The sequence below is a fragment of the Manis javanica genome, chromosome 16 (genome assembly GCF_040802235.1).
Source record: "Manis javanica isolate MJ-LG chromosome 16, MJ_LKY, whole genome shotgun sequence".
Lineage (NCBI taxonomy): Eukaryota > Metazoa > Chordata > Mammalia > Pholidota > Manidae > Manis > Manis javanica.
Window position 1 is genome coordinate 10,447,635 of NC_133171.1, and position 17,720 is coordinate 10,465,354.

Genomic DNA, 17,720 nt, shown 5'->3' on the forward strand with positions numbered 1-17,720 from the left:
AAAGTTTCAGTACTTATTTCTAACCCATCTCTCATGACAAGTGATCAAGGTGTAGATGAGTCCCAAGAATTAGTGGGATTCAGAAAGTGCACATCATTCCGTTTCAGCCAATTAAATGAACACCATCCATCATAAACTCTTCCTTGTTTGGGTCATTAGGTCACAAGCTGGAAAGCTGGAAAGGAACATTTGATGGGAATGTTAATGGCAGGAAGAGGTTACTATCTTGAGAACTGCAATGCATTCACTTGAGGATTAGCCACTGGGGGAGCTTTAGGAGCGGGATGGGGTGAGCTCCACACCCACATCCACCCCGCCAGCATCTTCACTCTAGTCCACAACTCTTAATAGAATCTTGTTTTTTCTGGCCCATTTTCCCAGACCCTCAAAATGCTCCCATGAACACTGTAGGACAAGCTTTGAGAAGTCACTTTAACACAACAGTTGCTGTGTCTGAAATGTTTTCCCTCTTCTATTAAAGGTAATTAATCATCTCTTGCCTCAACTTCTGTCGACTGATCAGGGAAGACCTAAGGATAGCTGACTCAGTATTATAAAGAGATAATTTGATTCCTCACTCAAATGAAAATGTCACAAATGTAGCATACTTAGATCTGCACATCTGTGTGGATCTTTGTCCATTTACCACCACCACAGGCATTAAAAATACAACTCCATCTACCTCACTCTCTCCCCAGTGGTGGTCTGGGTCCGGTATGTGTGGCTGATTTTAATATTCTGAACTGAAAAGTGCCATCAAGATGCAAAAAAATGATGCCTGTTTCTTTGAAGCTTAGAGAGGTCTTTTTCTCCTAAAAGGTGGGTCAAAGTGCACCAAGTTAATCTTGCCAGTCAACTAGTTTAAAATCTGGGCTCTCCACTTCTGAAAATCTGCATTGTGAATATCTCATTAACTACACTACAATCCACTTGAAATATTAGTATTATTCTTGATGAAAGGGTAATGGGGAAAAATTGAAATAATGCTAGCCTGCTGTGGCCTTTGATCGTTGGGCACAAATTGCTGTAACAGTAATAATTTCTGTATTTTTAATGAATCAATGCTATTTGAGTAGATGCAAGTGCCAGGCACGCTACTGGCTGTGACAGCAGGTTTGCTCCGTGAAGAAAGCCCAGGGGCCGTTTATCTCCCGGGCGAGCACTCACAAAAAAATGAGATGTGCTTCCTGCCCAGAGATGGGCAGGCTGTCCTCTTTCAGGTCCATGCTGTCCTGTGGTCCCTCCAAATCCATACAGAATCCAGGCCATGGGTCTAGTGCCTGACTGGGAGGAGGGTAGAGCCTTGCTACTCCAATGGACTTATTTTGAAATTGGCTTGTCCTTGAATTCAGCTTTGACTAAGCTTGATTCTGGTGATAATTCTGCTTTGGGAGTGCCATATGTCACCTCCTCCCCTCTGCCAGTCCCTCCTTCCCAGTTTTCACTCTTGAGAATGTGTGTAGCAAATTTTATGCTTGGACACTTAGCTCTGCCTTCCTTGCATAGTTCTTTATTGCTTTAATCAACTCAGGAGTCCAAATGGCTCCCTTCGAGCCTCTTAGCACATCAGACATTTCCCAGTTTACACAGTTCTAGCTTAATACTATAAAGTTTGGCAGAGTTAAGAGAACCTGAAATCAGGATTTTACGTGGGACAAAAGAGACCACCACACAAACACTATATTTTCTGGCATTTTCATATTAGGCACCAGTGAAGCTGGTCCAGCTACAATATCCCCTGTAATTCACTGGTGCCTATTGGGTGCCCATACCAGAGACCTTTAAAAAGTGAATTATAAAAGTTTTATAAGAAATAAACAGTTAAATATTTTTATAATGTTGGAGTAAGTAAAAGTTTTATAAGCATGGAAGGAAACCCAGATGTCACAAGGGAATTTAAGGTCTTCACAATTTAAAACTGTTTTATAGCACAACAAACAAAACTCTCCAGAGAGTTAAAAGATAAAAGGCAAAAAATAAAATAGAAATTTAAAAAAAATAAAAGGCAATCTGGAAGGAGATGTATTATCATGCTTGTGGCATGTCTTTGTTGTCAGTGTGGCAATGCCAGCTCTAAAACTAATTCCTTGAATTTGGGCAATTTCCTTTAACCTCTCTGAATGCCAGTCTTCCTTGCATGAAAAATGAGACTATGCTCCACAAGACTGATGTGAGGGTTAAATGGGGTCAGGTATGTAAACTATTTAGCACAGGGCCCGGCATGTAGTAAGCATTCAATACTAACACCTACTAATAGAAATGCAAAATAAAACAATAAGATATATGGTTATACTGTATGTAGAGGAGGAAAAGGTTTTCCTTCACCTTCTTAGGGTGTCTGAGTTTGGAAATTAAACTGATAAATATGATTAACAGGAGAAAAATATAAAAATCGACTTAATAGAAGTCTTACATGACATGGGAGCCTCAAAGGGAGATGAAGACCCGAAGAAATGGTTAAGCTGTGTGTTTCATGTTAGGTTTGATGAAACTGTGGAAAGATATGATTGAAAGGACATTATAAATATAAGGAAGTGGGGAAAACAGCAAGGCTTCCTTGTTCCCATTCTTCTGGGCATCTCCTTGTCCTCAGAGATAAGGATGCTCCTTTCCTCCAGGTAGAGGGCACCTCTCACAGAGGGTGTGATGACGGCTTCAGGGGAGAAGGGCAGGATGAGGTCAGAGTGACCTCACTGCTTCTGCCATTTCCTCAAACTCCTTCAGCTTAAAATATTGCACATGCCAAGGTGCCATACCTTGGAGCAGTGTCCTGAACCCCATCAGGACCTACCAGACTGGCGAAGATTTCTTTAAAAATTGATAATGCCCTGAGCTAGTAGGAATACAGTTAAAAAAAAAAAAAAAGGTCTTACATTTTATTGGGAGTATAAATTGGCATATATTTTAAGGTAACTTTCTGGTGCATATTAAATTTAAACATCCATGCCTCTTTGCCTTCACAGTTTCATTTCTAGGAATTTGTCTATTGAAATGCTTACTCAAGGAAACAAAACATAGTTTCTACAAAGATGGCTACCAGATAAAACCACAGTTACAGATGATTCAGATTACCATAAATACTGTTGTGGAAATTTAAGATATATATAAAAACAAGTCATACAATAATTTGTAGAGTATGATCCTCTTGAGGTAAAAAAAGGCATTATGTATGTTAATATACTCACAAAAAATATTGCTAGAGGTTAAGATTATAAAGTTTTTTCCTTCTTAGTGTTATTTTTTATGTTTAAACCACAAGCACTTAATAATTATATACTAGTGATAATTTGTAATTGAAATTATCTGGGGAGGAGAGGCGATACCAAAGTAAGTGGTGTGGTCTCTCAGGAGATCAAGAGTAACATCTAAGCCTCCTAGCAAAGTGGAGGCAGATGCCAGGTTGTAAAAGTCATTTCAAATACTTGAAAATAAACCTCCAGCCAAGCTGTCTGCATACTAATATTTAATATTCAAATTAAATTGTACATATACTCATTGAGAAATGTAGTGTAAATTAATAACTACTTTGACTTTAAAAAAAGCTGCACTACTTTTTTATAATTCAAACTGCGTAATTCTGATAAGATCCTTCTGTTGCTGCCTCATTTTACTTGAGGTTATCTCATGAGTGTAAATTCAATCATGTCTGTGCAAATGTTTTGCAATGCTCTGAAAAGTGCTAGATTGTGTACATCATTAGACTGGTCTTGAGTGGAGTAGCAATAAGCGTACAAATTATTCAAAAGAAAAGTGAGTCTTACTGCTCCCTGGAGGTAAAAGTACATATGTTTATTATATTTTGACATGAAGCTTTATATCAAAAACTGAATACTGTTTTTTAACACAATAGTTCTTCTGAATATTGAATCCTCACACGTGTGCAATTATTGCCTGCAGCTGCCAGTTAGTTTTGCCCTGAAACAATTTCTCCCTTCATACACTGTACATCTAAACTCGTCTCACATTCAGTTCAGACGATTAACGTAACACAGACCATTTCCTGTTTAATTTGCCAATCCAAGTTATTTATTCCTAATATTAAAACATGCTTTATTTTTAAAAATGCATTCAAAGGAATGAATGCACGGAGATGGACTTGCCAAGAGTTTCATATATAGGCAGATACAAAAGACATCTGTGGAGTAATCTAGGAATCCGATTACACTAGTTGTCATTGTTCTTTTTTCCAAGTTGGTAGAAAGAATGGGTGTAACCATGGAAATGTTCCTTCAAAAAACACAAATCTTAAACAAAACCCCAAAGCCTAGGAACATCATGGAAACCAAGGGGCCTAGACTTCCAACAGAGAATTACCATGACACAGAGTAGCTAAAAAAAAAAACCTTTCCAAAACAGAAAGAAAAGTGCTACAAAGACATGGCCCTTTGCTTTTACTCCAGGCAAGATGCCTTTTGCTCTGTAAAATAAAACACTTGTCAGCAAGTACAGAAATAAAATACATGTCTAAAATTTTCCCCAAACGGACTATTGTTCAGTAGCTATTCAGCCATTTTCTTTAGATAATTGTGGTGTGGCATTTTAATCCTCAAGTAAAGCTGGATATTCCTCACATATTTGTTGAAGTGCAGTAGTTCCTTGGAAGACATAGATCCCCCTTCGTCTAAACTTGATTGGAAACAACAAAAACTTGGATAAATTCATATAAAGACAATAAACACTCTTTTGCCAAAGAGGCTTAAATATAGGCTAAGAACACTGCGATTATTTAGTTAATAATTAATTCAACAAATGTTTATCATAAGCTTCACATATGGTAAACTGTCAAATGCTAGGCTGAACAGCTGCCAACAGAAACAGACATCTCTAATATTACAGAATTTACATTTAATTTAGTGAACAATCATTAAATGAAAGGGACACTTGTATATAGTCTTAAGTAGTGAGAAGGAAATAAAACAGAGCAATGTGATGAAGACTTGTGAGTTCATGCGGGGAGGCTAGTGGAGACTGAGGCCTTGAAGACGTGACCTTTGAGCTGAGATTTAAGAGCCAGTTAGAGTGAACCGTGAACAGATGTAGAGCAGGAGCCTTCCAGGCAGAGGAACGACCCGAGCGATGGTTCTGAGACAGGAATAAGCTTGGAGAACTACAGTAAAAGACAAAGTGGATCTGCCTGGAGCTTAAAAAGTACGAGAGAATTTAGGCAGGGCCAGATCATGTAGTCAAATTCTTGTCAAGACTGGAAAAATATGAAAGACATATCTGAAAAAATATATATGAGTGTATTAGGAATGGAGAAGTGAGGAAACAAAAGAAAGAAGTAAAGCAGAAGAGCACTGGAGGGTGGGAAGTGCGGTAAACTACTACAGTAAGAAAAAAGAATCATTCAAAAGAGAAATGCATTGAATGCCAGAATTTAAAGTGATAAAAACAAAGAATTCCATCCAAATGCCATGGCTGCTACTCAGCAGAAGGAAATAAAGTCTATGTTCAGGTACACTTTGTGTGTAAATTGGACTTTTATATCTCCAAACCACTGTTCCAGTAAGTTATTTATTATTACATTAATGGTGGTGTTGATTTCAGAAACAAATATCCTATGAAAACCTATGGATCCCTTAAGATATAAAATTTCAAATTAGTCTGGAGACTTTCAAACATATTAACAGAAAAATAGTTTAGAAGAAACAGATGAAATATTACCAGCAACACGCTAAATTATGATACATTCCAGGATGATATCCAAACCGTTGGTATGGGCACCGACCATTCAGAAGGCAGACTGGCTGTAGGACAACAGCAGGATTGAGATCTCTCATGGGTCAGGCATTTACCCTTAAATGCTGGAGAGTTGAAAGGCTCAGGGGGAAGGCTTGTTGAGGGCTCAGAGCATCGCCATCTACAAACCAGGATGAAAATCTTTTCATATTTTAACAACCAGTGTGGTTGTACCAGCATTGTGGAAAGTATTAGCAGAATATCAGTCCTGAGCCATGTCTACTTAATACAATCCTCTGCAGCCACTATATTCATCAATACTTCATGACGAGTCATTCCGTGATACATTATGTCATGAAGAAGGGAGATGACACAGCAGTGTGCATATTCATCTTATGTATGTTGGCATGTGTATGTGGAAATGGACAGACAAAATTGAGAAGATTCATAATCTCAAGAGGACCTGTGGATTTTTATTTTTCCTTAATGCTTATTTGTATTTCATATATTTCCCACAATAAAAGTAAGTACAAGCTAAAATATTATGCTTAGAATATAGTATTATATACTACTTTGGAATTATAATGATTGGTAAAGAAAAATGGAAAGGGGAAGTATGTATCAGTGAAGAAGCTCTGAACCACAGAAAACTGCAATACACAACTGTTCTCCCTTTTTTTTCTTGTTTTGTTACAAATAAAAGCTCTGTCATAGAAATACAGCATTCATATCAATTGATTAAGACACTAGGATCTGAAAACTGGAATTCTATAAACCTGAAGCTTTATTTAACTTATGTAGATTCATGGAATTTTATAGCAAAAAGGATCCTGACAAGATCATATCCTCTGTGCTAAGGTTTGGCAGACTTTTGTTCAGGCATACTTGGGAGGATATTAATCCTACTCTCTGCTAAATTTGTTAAAATTAAAGATCTCCCTTTAGCAGACGGCACAGTACTTTAACTCTAGATTCCTGACAGAAAGGATAAAATAAATTCTTTGCTACTCTGTGTTTATCCAAAGTTTAGTCTCAAACACATATTCATGGACGATTGCTTGAAGACATAGAATTCATCTTTTTATCTAATCACTGTGTAATCTATCCTTGGATCATGCCATACCACTGAACAGTCACACATTAGAATTGTAATATATTGGCTCCTTACAGTTTCGTCATGTAAAAAAAAAAAAGAAGCTTCACACTATTATTGTAGGGTTGTTATGAAGAATGTTCACAACATCATATGACATTGATTTCGTAAGTATCTGAAGAAGACATTTTCCCCAGGTCCCCTACCTGGAAAAGTTCCACTTCCCCTCAGTAGGAAGCCTTGCTTGTATCATATGTATCCTGTAAGTCTTGCAAAAAACTATCCTTTCCCTTTTACATTGACTGCTGGGAAGTTCTGGAACAATTTAGAGCCTACCTAGTGACATGCATTTTGTCAGTTCACTAACTGTGTGACCTTGGGCAAGTCACTTAACTCTCTGTCACTCAGTTTCCTCAACTGTAAAGGGAGGGTAATAATAATACCTACCTCTTAAGATTGTTGTGAGGACTAAATGAATAAACACATGTAAATCATTTTGAACAGTCCCTAGTACATAGTAACTACTGTCATGAATCCAGACTTTTTTCCCTGTGAAGAAATTGATACTGACCACACAGATCTTCTCTTTCCAATAAAAGTAAGGTGAGGCTTTTTAATATCCAATGCTGACTCATATGTTTGAAAACTAAGAAGAAGTAATTTATAATAATTTATAGCCAATGCATTTAGAGACAACCTTCAAAATTGTTTCAGAGCTTCTGGGTTGAATGCATGAAGATTCATGGCATACCTAAACAAAAACAAAGAAGTTGCTCAGGCAATGTGCAGAAAATGGAACGTTCATTTCTTCTTCCCTTTCTCTCCCTGCACCCCTTTTTTCTTTCCCCCTTTCTTTCTCGCCTACCATACATGGCAGTTGCAAATGAAGGCAATGATCTATTCTATGAGCTACAAAGAACACAAAAAGGACCAGAGGAAAAGAATCTTTTGTTATTATTATTATATTTCCTGTTCTAGATTGAACTGTTCATATCAACTAATATTACTAATTTACAAATATAAAATAAACATGTTTTGGAATACAAAATAACCATCACAACTGGAGTGACAATGCATTTATAATAGTTAATGACTTTTCCAAGGAGTTCAGCTTTGGAAATCTTAAAGGCAAAGAAAAAAATACACCAGATGCAGTTTGTTTGCTTAACATATAGATTATAGCACTGAGAGTAATCTAGTGAAAAATTTCAAGTCAATAACCAAATTTTTATGGCATTTGAGACAACAGAGCTTGAAAATTTATGGTATGTTCAACATGCTGGTGAATACACTGTTGGAGATCCTTGTGGAGAAACTTTGTGACCACCAGTCTACACAAGGATTGCAATCATTTATATACAACAAAAGCCAGAAACTGCTGGCTTTAAAAAACCTTATTTGTCAAACATTATTGACCAGAAGTTCAACAAAAGAGTTCTTAATCAGCAAACTTCTTTAAAATTTGCACTTGTAATATGGTCTTAATATTACTATAAGATTAAAATCAACTATATCTTCTTCGTTTTATAGTTATGATGGTTTAAAGAACCACTCCAGTGATTTTAGAAAAGAGGCTTGAGAAAATGTGTTAGAAACGGAAGGAATGTAAATGGAGGAGGGTGTCCAAGTGGTACAAGGAATGGACTGTGGAGACACACAGATGCACCCCCAGATTTCCTTTCTAGGAAGGACTTACTGCCCGGCTGCAGGAAGGGTGTCCAGTTTTTGGCAACTTCAGCGCCTGCCTCAGCTTCAGAAAGCCACCCTGCCCCGGGCAGCCTACGTGTAACTGAGCAAGGATAGGGTATAAAGGGCCAACCATCTGGCCTGACAGGGCACAGCTCTGCCAAGCAGTATGAATCCCAGAGAGACTCTTCTGGTCCAGCATCACAGTTCCAATTCTTGCTCTCCTGGATCCTGCTTCCTCACAACTCCTTTTAAAGGTGTGAGTCCCTAAAAACAATCTTATACCCCAAACTCCATCTTAATGTCTGCTTTTAGAGAACCTAACCTGTGACAGTGATCCATCTTCCACTGTCAAATGAGATATTATGAGTTCTAAAATAATATGTGCTGCACAGTGCATTCCATTTTTATAAAAATGAACATTGACATATACATCGGAAAATGGATGTATGTACACTAAATTTTAACTGTGGTTATCACTAGAAGAATGGGACTATGAGGGCCTTTTTCCTTCTATTTTATTCCTTTGGAAAAAAATCATGTACTCATATGAAACAGACAACCGGGGCTCTAATTTCCAGGTCTGTGCTTAATTTCCAAGCTTGTATTCACTTGAGATAAGTTGGGTTATATGGCGGTAACATGCTTTCTTTAAAACAGCAAAGGTCTATTTCTCACTGTGCTAGGTTCTACTTTTCTTCATTCTGAGATGCTGGCCAGTAGAGAACCTTTATCTGCTAGTCTCATGGCAAAAGGACCAGGTAATAGAGTGAACCTCTGCTCAGAAATGACAGACATCACTTCCACTCATATCAGCCCATCAAACCCAATCACACGGCATTGTCACATTGCCTGAAGCAGGAGTGCATGATCCTCCTGCAATGAGGAACATGGCATATGATTGAAAAGTAACATAATCAGCCACAGAACTTGAGCAAGTTACTTATTTACACTTCTTTAGTAAAAAAAAGACTCATAGAACCCAAGAATGGACTAACAGATACCAAAGGGAAAGGGACTGGGGAGGATGGGTGGCAAGGGACAGATAAGGGGGAAAATGGGGCATTACGAATAGATAACAGGGGGAGTCTAGTAACCATAATGTTGTTCAAGTAAACTAAAAAAAGATTACTTCTTTGGTAATCTGTTAACTGCAGGTAACAGTACTACCTCAGAGGGTTGAAAAGGATGAGAATACCTAAAAACATTTATCTCAGTACCTAGCATATAATAAACACCAATAAGTACTTATTTTTATATCTTTCTTTATTTAAAAATTATATATATATTTATTTAAAAATTTTATGAGTATATTTCACAATGTATTCATTCCATAAATATTTACTAAGCATCTATTATGTACCAGGAACTCTTCAAGGCCCTGGAAATACATAATTAAACAAGAGACATGAAGTCCCTGCCATCCGTGAAGGACAGGACAGTTACAGGCAGGCAGGCAAACTGAAAACAACTGGCTTCCAGGACACCGAAAACCTGAGGGCAGATGTACTCTTTGGCAACACCTGGGCGCTGATTCTGCTTTCTTCCTTTGAATGAGAAATGGCCTCTCTGTTCTGAGTGTGGCTGGAAAACTGTTGATACTTCCTATTATTAAAGACATAGATTGTTTAAATTCCTTATAAATAATGCTATAGGTCCCAAGAATAAAAATGTTTTACACTCTTTCATGATAAAAAACATTAAAAAAAACATAGGAATACAAGGGAACTTCCTCAACCTAATAAAGAGCATATATGGAATACCCACAGCTAACAAATTAAGTAAAAATACTTAATGGTGAGAGATTGAAAGCTTTGCTTCAAAGGTCAGTAGCAAGACATGCATATCTGCTCTTACCACTTCTATTCAACATTGTGCTGGAGGTTCTAGCCAGGGCAATTAAGCAAAATAAATAAATAAAAACCATCCAGGTTGGAAAGGAAGAAGTAAAACATGGTCTAGTATATCAAAAATCCTAAGGAACTGACAAGAATATTACTAGAGCTGATATGCAAATTCAGCAAGACTGCAAGATATAAGATCAATATATAAAATTAATTGTATTCAATATACTAGCAATGAACAATCCAAAAATAAAATAGAAATTATTTTATTTACAATAGCATCAAAAATACTTAGATGCTATTCTGTGGAACAGAGTAAAGAGTCTAGATATAAACCCAAGCATATATGGTCAATTAATATATGATAAAGGAGCCGTGGACATACAATGGGGAAATGACAGCCTCTTCAACAGCTGGTGTTGGCAAAACTAGACAGCTATATGTAAGAGAATGAAACTGGATTATTGTCTAACCCCACACACAAAAGTAAACTCAAAATGGATCAAAGACCTGAATGTAAGTCATGAAACCATAAAACTCTTAGAAAAAAATACAGGGAAAAATCTTTTGGACATAAACATGAGCAACTTCTTCATGAACATATCTCTCTAGGCAAGGGAAACAAAAGCAAAAATGAATAAGTGGGACTACATCTAACTAAAAAGCTTCTGTACAGCAAAGGATACCATCAGTAGAACAAAAAGACATCCTACAGCATGGGAGAATATATTCATAAATGACAGATCTGATAAAGGGTTGACATCCAAAATATATAAAGAGCTCACACACTTCAATAAACAAAAAGCAAATAATCCAATAAAAAAATGGGCACAGGATCTGAACAGACACTTCTCCAAAGAAGAAATTCAGATGGCCAACAGACACATGAAAAGATGCTCCACATCAGTAATCAGAGAAATGCAAATTAAAACCACAATGAGATATCACATCTCACCAGTTAGGATGGCCAACATCCAAAAGACAAATAATAACAAGTGTTGGTGAGGATGTGGAGAAAGGGAAACCCTCCTACACTGCTGGTGGGAATGTACATTAGTTCAACCATTGTGGAAAGCAGTATGGAGGTTCCTCAAAAAGCTCAAAATAGAAATACCATTTGACCCAGGAATTCCACTTCTAGGAATTTACCCTCAGGATGCAGCAGCCCAATTTGAAAAAGACATGTGCACTCCTATGTTTATCACAGCACTATTTACAATAACCAAAAAATGGAAGTAACCTAAGTGTCCATCAGTAGATGAATGGATAAAGAAGAGGTGGTACATATACACAGTGGAATATTATTCAGCCATAAGAAGAAAAGAATTCCTACCATTTGCAACAACATGGATGGGGCTAGAGGGTATTATGCTCAGTGGAATAAGCCAGGCGGAGAAAGACAAGTACCAAATGATTTCACTCATCTGTGGAGTATAAGAACAAAGAAAAAACTGAAGGAACAAAACAGCAGCAGACTCACAGAACCCAAGAATGGACTAACAGATACCAAAGGGAAAGGGACTGGGGAGGATGGGTGGGAAGGGACAGATAAAGGGGAAAATGGGGCATTACGAATAGATAATAGGGGGAGTCTAGTAACCATAAAGTTGTTCAAGTAATTGTACATTAATGATATCAAAATTTTTAAAAATTAAAAAACCACACACACAAAAATACTTAGGGAAAATAAAATACCTAGGAAAAAATTTAACAAAAGAAGTGGAAGATTTGTGCAATGAAAACTATAAAACATCCCTAAAGACCTAAGAAAAAAATATACAAATAAATGAAAAGACATTTTTTTTCATGGACTAGGCAACCTAATATTGTTAAGTAACACTACCCAAATTGATCTACTGATTCATTGCAATCGCTATCAAAATTATCTGTCTCCCTTGCAGAAACTGATAGGCTAATCCTAGAATTCATAAAGAAATGCAAGGGGTCCAGAACACCAAAGCACTATTGAGAAGGAAGAACAAAGTAATCCATCCCAGGGACTATAAATTGGTACTATGTCTTAGTCAACTCAGGCTGCTGTAAGAGAATACCATAGACTGGGTAGCTTACAGACAACAGAATTTTATTTATCCTAGTTTTGGAGGCTGGAAGTCCAAGATCAGGTGCCAGCATTGTTTTGTTCTGGTGAGAACTCTCTGCAGGGTGCAGGAGAGACTTTGTTGTATCTTCATATGGCAGAGAGAGGAAGAGAGAGCTCTCCAAAGTCCCTTTTAAGTGGACACCAATTCCATTCACGAGGGCTCCACTCTCAAGACCTAACCTAAAGGTCCTCAACTCCCAATGCCATCATTCTGGGGATTAGGATTTCAACATATGAACTTTAGGGGGACACAAACATTCAGTCCATTGCATACAAACACTTGGGAAAATATTTGGCACTATTTGTAGAGTTGAAAATTCATGGCAATTCTATTCCTTGGTTTAAGCCCAAAATAAATTATTCCTTAAATACAACAAAAAGTAGGAAAAACCTTGAAACAACCCAGGTCTATCAGTAGAAGAATGGAAAATAAACTCTAGTCATATTTGAATATGGTTTATCTCTATAGTGGGATAATGGTGGAAGATTACATATGATCTTGGAAGATTACATATAGGATGATTTTTTTAATAGAATAAAAAACAAATATTTAAAATATTTTTTAGGAAACATACAGATAAAACCATGCAAAACAAAGGAATAATAGGCAAAAAATAAAGGACTGATGGACGCTTCCAATGTAGGGAGGCAAGGAATGAGGGGATTGCACCATATAGCTAGTTGTGGGTTATCTTCAGGGTCCTGATTGTTGAATTGGATGGTGATTTCATGGATGCTCAATCAGTATTAAAAATAAGTAAAAAATTAATAAGGGCCTTGCATGGATCAATAGTGGGAATGGGTCATAAAATTCTATTTCTGTGCACCACTTGAGGTCTACTATAACAAGACACAAAATAAAACAAACAAAATATAACCATTATCTCAAATTGAAATTTTAGATTCTTTCTCAAAATAAAGCCATGTCACAAGAGAGAAATGGAAAATAAATCAGGTTAAATGTCTTATCTTGAGACTTGCAGGTTAGTTGATTATTTCTCAACATTGACAGAAAGATTTATTTCAAATGTAGCTAGTAAAAATTTAAGTATAAGAGATAAAAAACAAAACCATAATCAACTAAGTTTTAGAGGCAAATGAAAAATGATAATCAAGAAAGCTTAACAAATGAAAAGCAAAAATTTCAGAAATAAGAAGAAACATAATTATTACAATAAATTTGTGAGAATTAAATGAGGATGAAACAAGCTCAGTGCCTCAAACATTATTTTGTTTATTCACTTAGAAAATAAAAAATTGTAGTGACCAAGTTAAAATGCCATTTGAGATAGTAAACAATTTTAACATAGTGCATGCATTTAATTGGCTTTAGAAATTACATGTAAAAAAGACGTAAATATATGTTAATTAATTTAAAAATACAGTAGCTGCCTCTGTAATGGTCTATACTTTCCTTTATCGCACCCTAAACAGAATTTTCTTTAAGTAAATACCAAGACTGGTATTCTATCAAGTTAGTTTTTCTAGACCCATCTTTTAATTGTTCTTAGCATCTCCAGGATATAGAAATTCCATTGTGTTTATTAAAACCACGTGAAGTAGGTATTGCTATTCTCCACACCCCTGCTGCCTTCTTTCAATAGATGAGGAAACTGAGGCTCAGAAAGGCTAAGTAGTCTTTTCAGGTTATATACAGCTGGTAAGTTGTGCTTCCAGCATTCAAACCCAACCGCTGGCCACATGGCTAACATTCAATCACTAATGTTTCACTGCTACCACAGTCCATGTGAGATAATCTACAATGCTGTACAAAAACCATATTAGATCATATACTAATAATCTAGAACCAAGACAATAACCATGCCCTCTGTTTTCCATTACTCTTGGAAGATTTCTATCCAAATTTGCAATGTGAGCCAATCTCTGTGTTAAGACATGTTAAGAACAAAATCACTCTGGTCCTTTGCTGCCCTCTCATGGAAGGTGTACGTAATACACAGAAATCCCCAGCTGATAACTGCAGTCTCACTTTGTTGTAACAACTATTTCAGGTGTACCTAGCTCTAAGTAATAAATGAGTTTCTAGAACAATGCAACTAGTACATAGAGGTACTCAAATGTTTGTAGAATTGAACTGAAAGTTTTATCCACTGAATTATCTGATATGTATTAGAAACTTATTTTTATAAGAATCTTATGATAAAAAATTTAGTTAAATGACTAAACATCTTCCAATTTAATCTTTGTGGTATACATATTGGCACATATTATGTTTATTTTAAATTATAAAATTGCATCATGTGGCCAATTTATTTACAATAGATAAAATTTAAGAATTTACATAATAAAAATTATAATTTGAAAATTTCAGCTTAATCACTTGGTTCAAGAGTCTTTGCTTCTTTTTGAAGCCCAAATCTAACAAATAGTCAAAGTAAATGGCTCAAGTTTCTTTTCATTTCCTGCTCTTTGTTTAGTCTCTGTTGGACCACAGTCCATCTCAGGAGAGAGAACAAGTGTCTTGAACTCTGCAACAGACAGGCCTGATCAATCTTCAGCAGAACCTAGGAAGAACAGCATTGTTTGGTGTTTTCATGTAGGTAAATAGTTATCTCCCTAGCTATTTCCTCGAGCTGATAAGGCAATTAATGATCATAGTAACACTAAAGCTCATAAATTTATGACTTCAAAACAGTGAGGGAGTTGTGTAGCTCCATAGTAAAAATTACTCCTTCACTATCTCACGGATGAGTGGTCTTCTAAAGTGATGGCTGATCTTTCAAGGGAACTTTTTCCAGGCTTCCTCCTGGAGTGGAGTGTTTAAGTGCATAGAATTGGACCTCACCTACCTCTCTTCACTGGGAAAGACTATGCACATCACTGAGGTTTGTGGTATCATTCCTACATATGGGAAGATACCGTAAATATCATTCCTATGTATTGGGTAAAGAAAAATATAGCTGCTAATGTACTCACCAAAATAGTTCCTGAATTATTCCAGTAGCTCAATCCCAACTGCCTGTTATGAGCTATTCAAGAGCTTTGCTATTCACATCTTTCTTCCCATTCTCAATGGTATCATACTACCTCAGGCTTGTATCTTCTTATATTCATTTGTCAAATACTGTTATTTCTTAAGCACTAGGTGAAAGCATTGTGTAAAGAGCTACAATGATTAACAAAAGAGACATGGCCTGATCTCATGTAACTCACAGGCTGGAAAGAGAAAACACACACCAAGAAAATAAATATATTGACAGAGAGTTTGATAAGTTTTGATTCAGGAAAATAACAGGATGTTTAAAGGAAGAGCGTAGGAAATATAGGTCTTAATTTATATTCAGACTAGAGGGAAGGCTGCCATTCAGAGAAGGGCCCTCTGTGGAACAGAACCCTGAATCCATTATTAGAGTCTTATCTTTCTCTGGTCACAGGACTCCACTGAGCTTTCAATGCTGCTCTTCTCCACTTGCTTCCCTGAGGTCACAGTTCACTTCATCTTCTAATGAGTAAGCCTAGCATTCCCAGGAATCCAACCTTAGCCTACCTATGACACTAAAACATGAGACTAAGCCAGTGTTGTGCCAAGGAGCCCTGGACTTTTTCTAATCCTTCCCATGCCAACGGCTAACCAAGGACTAATTTTCATAAAAAAGTTTTGTAATAGATGAGTTACCAATTGAGGTATCACTTCATCAGGGATAAGCAAACTATTTTTCAAAGCAAATTCTACTGAAAGTGAAATTTGCAACTGTATGAAAATCGTTAGCAAAAAACGGGTATATACTATATATTTCCTATTTTTTTAAGATAGTATGCACATTCAGAAAATGTTTCCTAAAAACATACTCCACCCTAGACAGTCAACAATATATTTTCAGAATGCAGAGGTGCCCAGTGGGAAATAATTTTCATTTAAAAATCCAAGATACATTAACATGTAATGGGCTTATTGACATTCAAATTAATAAATGAACATGTTTTAATTTTCCAATTTAAATATCTATAACAAATATTAATAGATATATCCCACATAAATAAAAGCTTCTCAAGGATGTTTAAGAATATAAATTCTTCAGACCAAAATGTTTAAGAAATACTGTCATAAGTTCAGAAGAAACTAAAAACAGAGAAGAAGATAGGAGGATGACTTTGTGAGTATGAATGTCTGATTTATTATGATGACTGTAAAGGGAAAGGACCAAATCTGAGATAATGTGGATTAAGGATATTAGCAACCCTAAAATACTAAACACCGATGATGCTTCCCCCACCATATATTCAAAATAAAACAATATGAAACAGTAGAATAAGTATAAGGCAGCCAAACAAATTTCTGAGATTTCCTTTTATTTCTATTTTTTCCCACCTTTGTTGAGGTATGACTAAAAATAAAAATGTGTTACATTTAGGTTGTATGATACGACTTTTTAAGATGTACAACATGGTGATTTAATATACACATATATTGTGAAATGATTATCACAATCAAGTTAATACATCCATTACCTTACATAGTTAGCTTATTTTTGGTGGTGGTGGTGGTTAAAACAATTAAGATCTATTACCTTAGCAAATTTTGAGTATACAATACAGCATTATTAACAATAATCATAAGATAATAATATGATCTAATAATCAGATCCCTAGAACTTGTTTATTTTATAACTGGGAGTTTCTACCTTTGACCAATTATCTCCCCATATTTCCCACCCTCATCCCCTGGCAACTAGCATTTTACTCTCTGGTTCTATAAATGCAGCTTTTTAAAGATTACACATATAAGTAAGATCATACAGTATTTGCCTTTTTGTGTCTGGCTTATTTCACTTAGCATAAGGCCCTCCAGGTTCATTCATGTTGTCACAAGTAGCAACATTTCCTTCTTTTTATAGCTAAATAATACTCCACTATATGTGTGTGTGTGAGTGCCCTTCACTGTATTGAACTTCACAGATATCATGTTTTTTGAAAATTGAAGGTTTTTATTAACCCTGCATTGAGCAAGTCTATCAGCACCATTTTTCCAATAGCTTTTGCTTTTTCTATGTCTCTGTGCCGCATTTGGGGAATTCTGGCAGTATTTCAAATTTTTTATTATTATTATATTTGTTATGGTGATCTGTGATCCATGATTATGATTCACTGAAATCTCAGATAATGGCTAGCATTTTTTTTAGCATTGTTATTATTAAATTTTAATTAAGATATATACATTGTTGTTTTAGACATAATACTAATGCACACTCAATAAGACTACAGTATAGTACAAACATAACTTTTATATATACTAGGAAACCAAAATTTTCTTTTGATGTGCTATATTATGATTATTTATTTAAATATTGCAATGGTC

The 17,720-nt window shown here is 36.0% G+C and overlaps 1 protein-coding gene across 1 annotated transcript in view; it reads right to left on the minus strand.

The window, feature by feature from the left end:
- LOC140846918 (bromodomain adjacent to zinc finger domain protein 2B-like) overlaps window positions 1-17,720 on the minus strand; it is a 195,811-nt gene that overhangs the window by 141,272 nt on the left and 36,819 nt on the right. The window contains exon 3 of the mRNA XM_073225239.1: window positions 7,344-7,523. The gene's annotated coding sequence lies outside the window, so the exon portion shown is untranslated. The remainder of the gene's footprint in view (window positions 1-7,343; window positions 7,524-17,720) is intronic.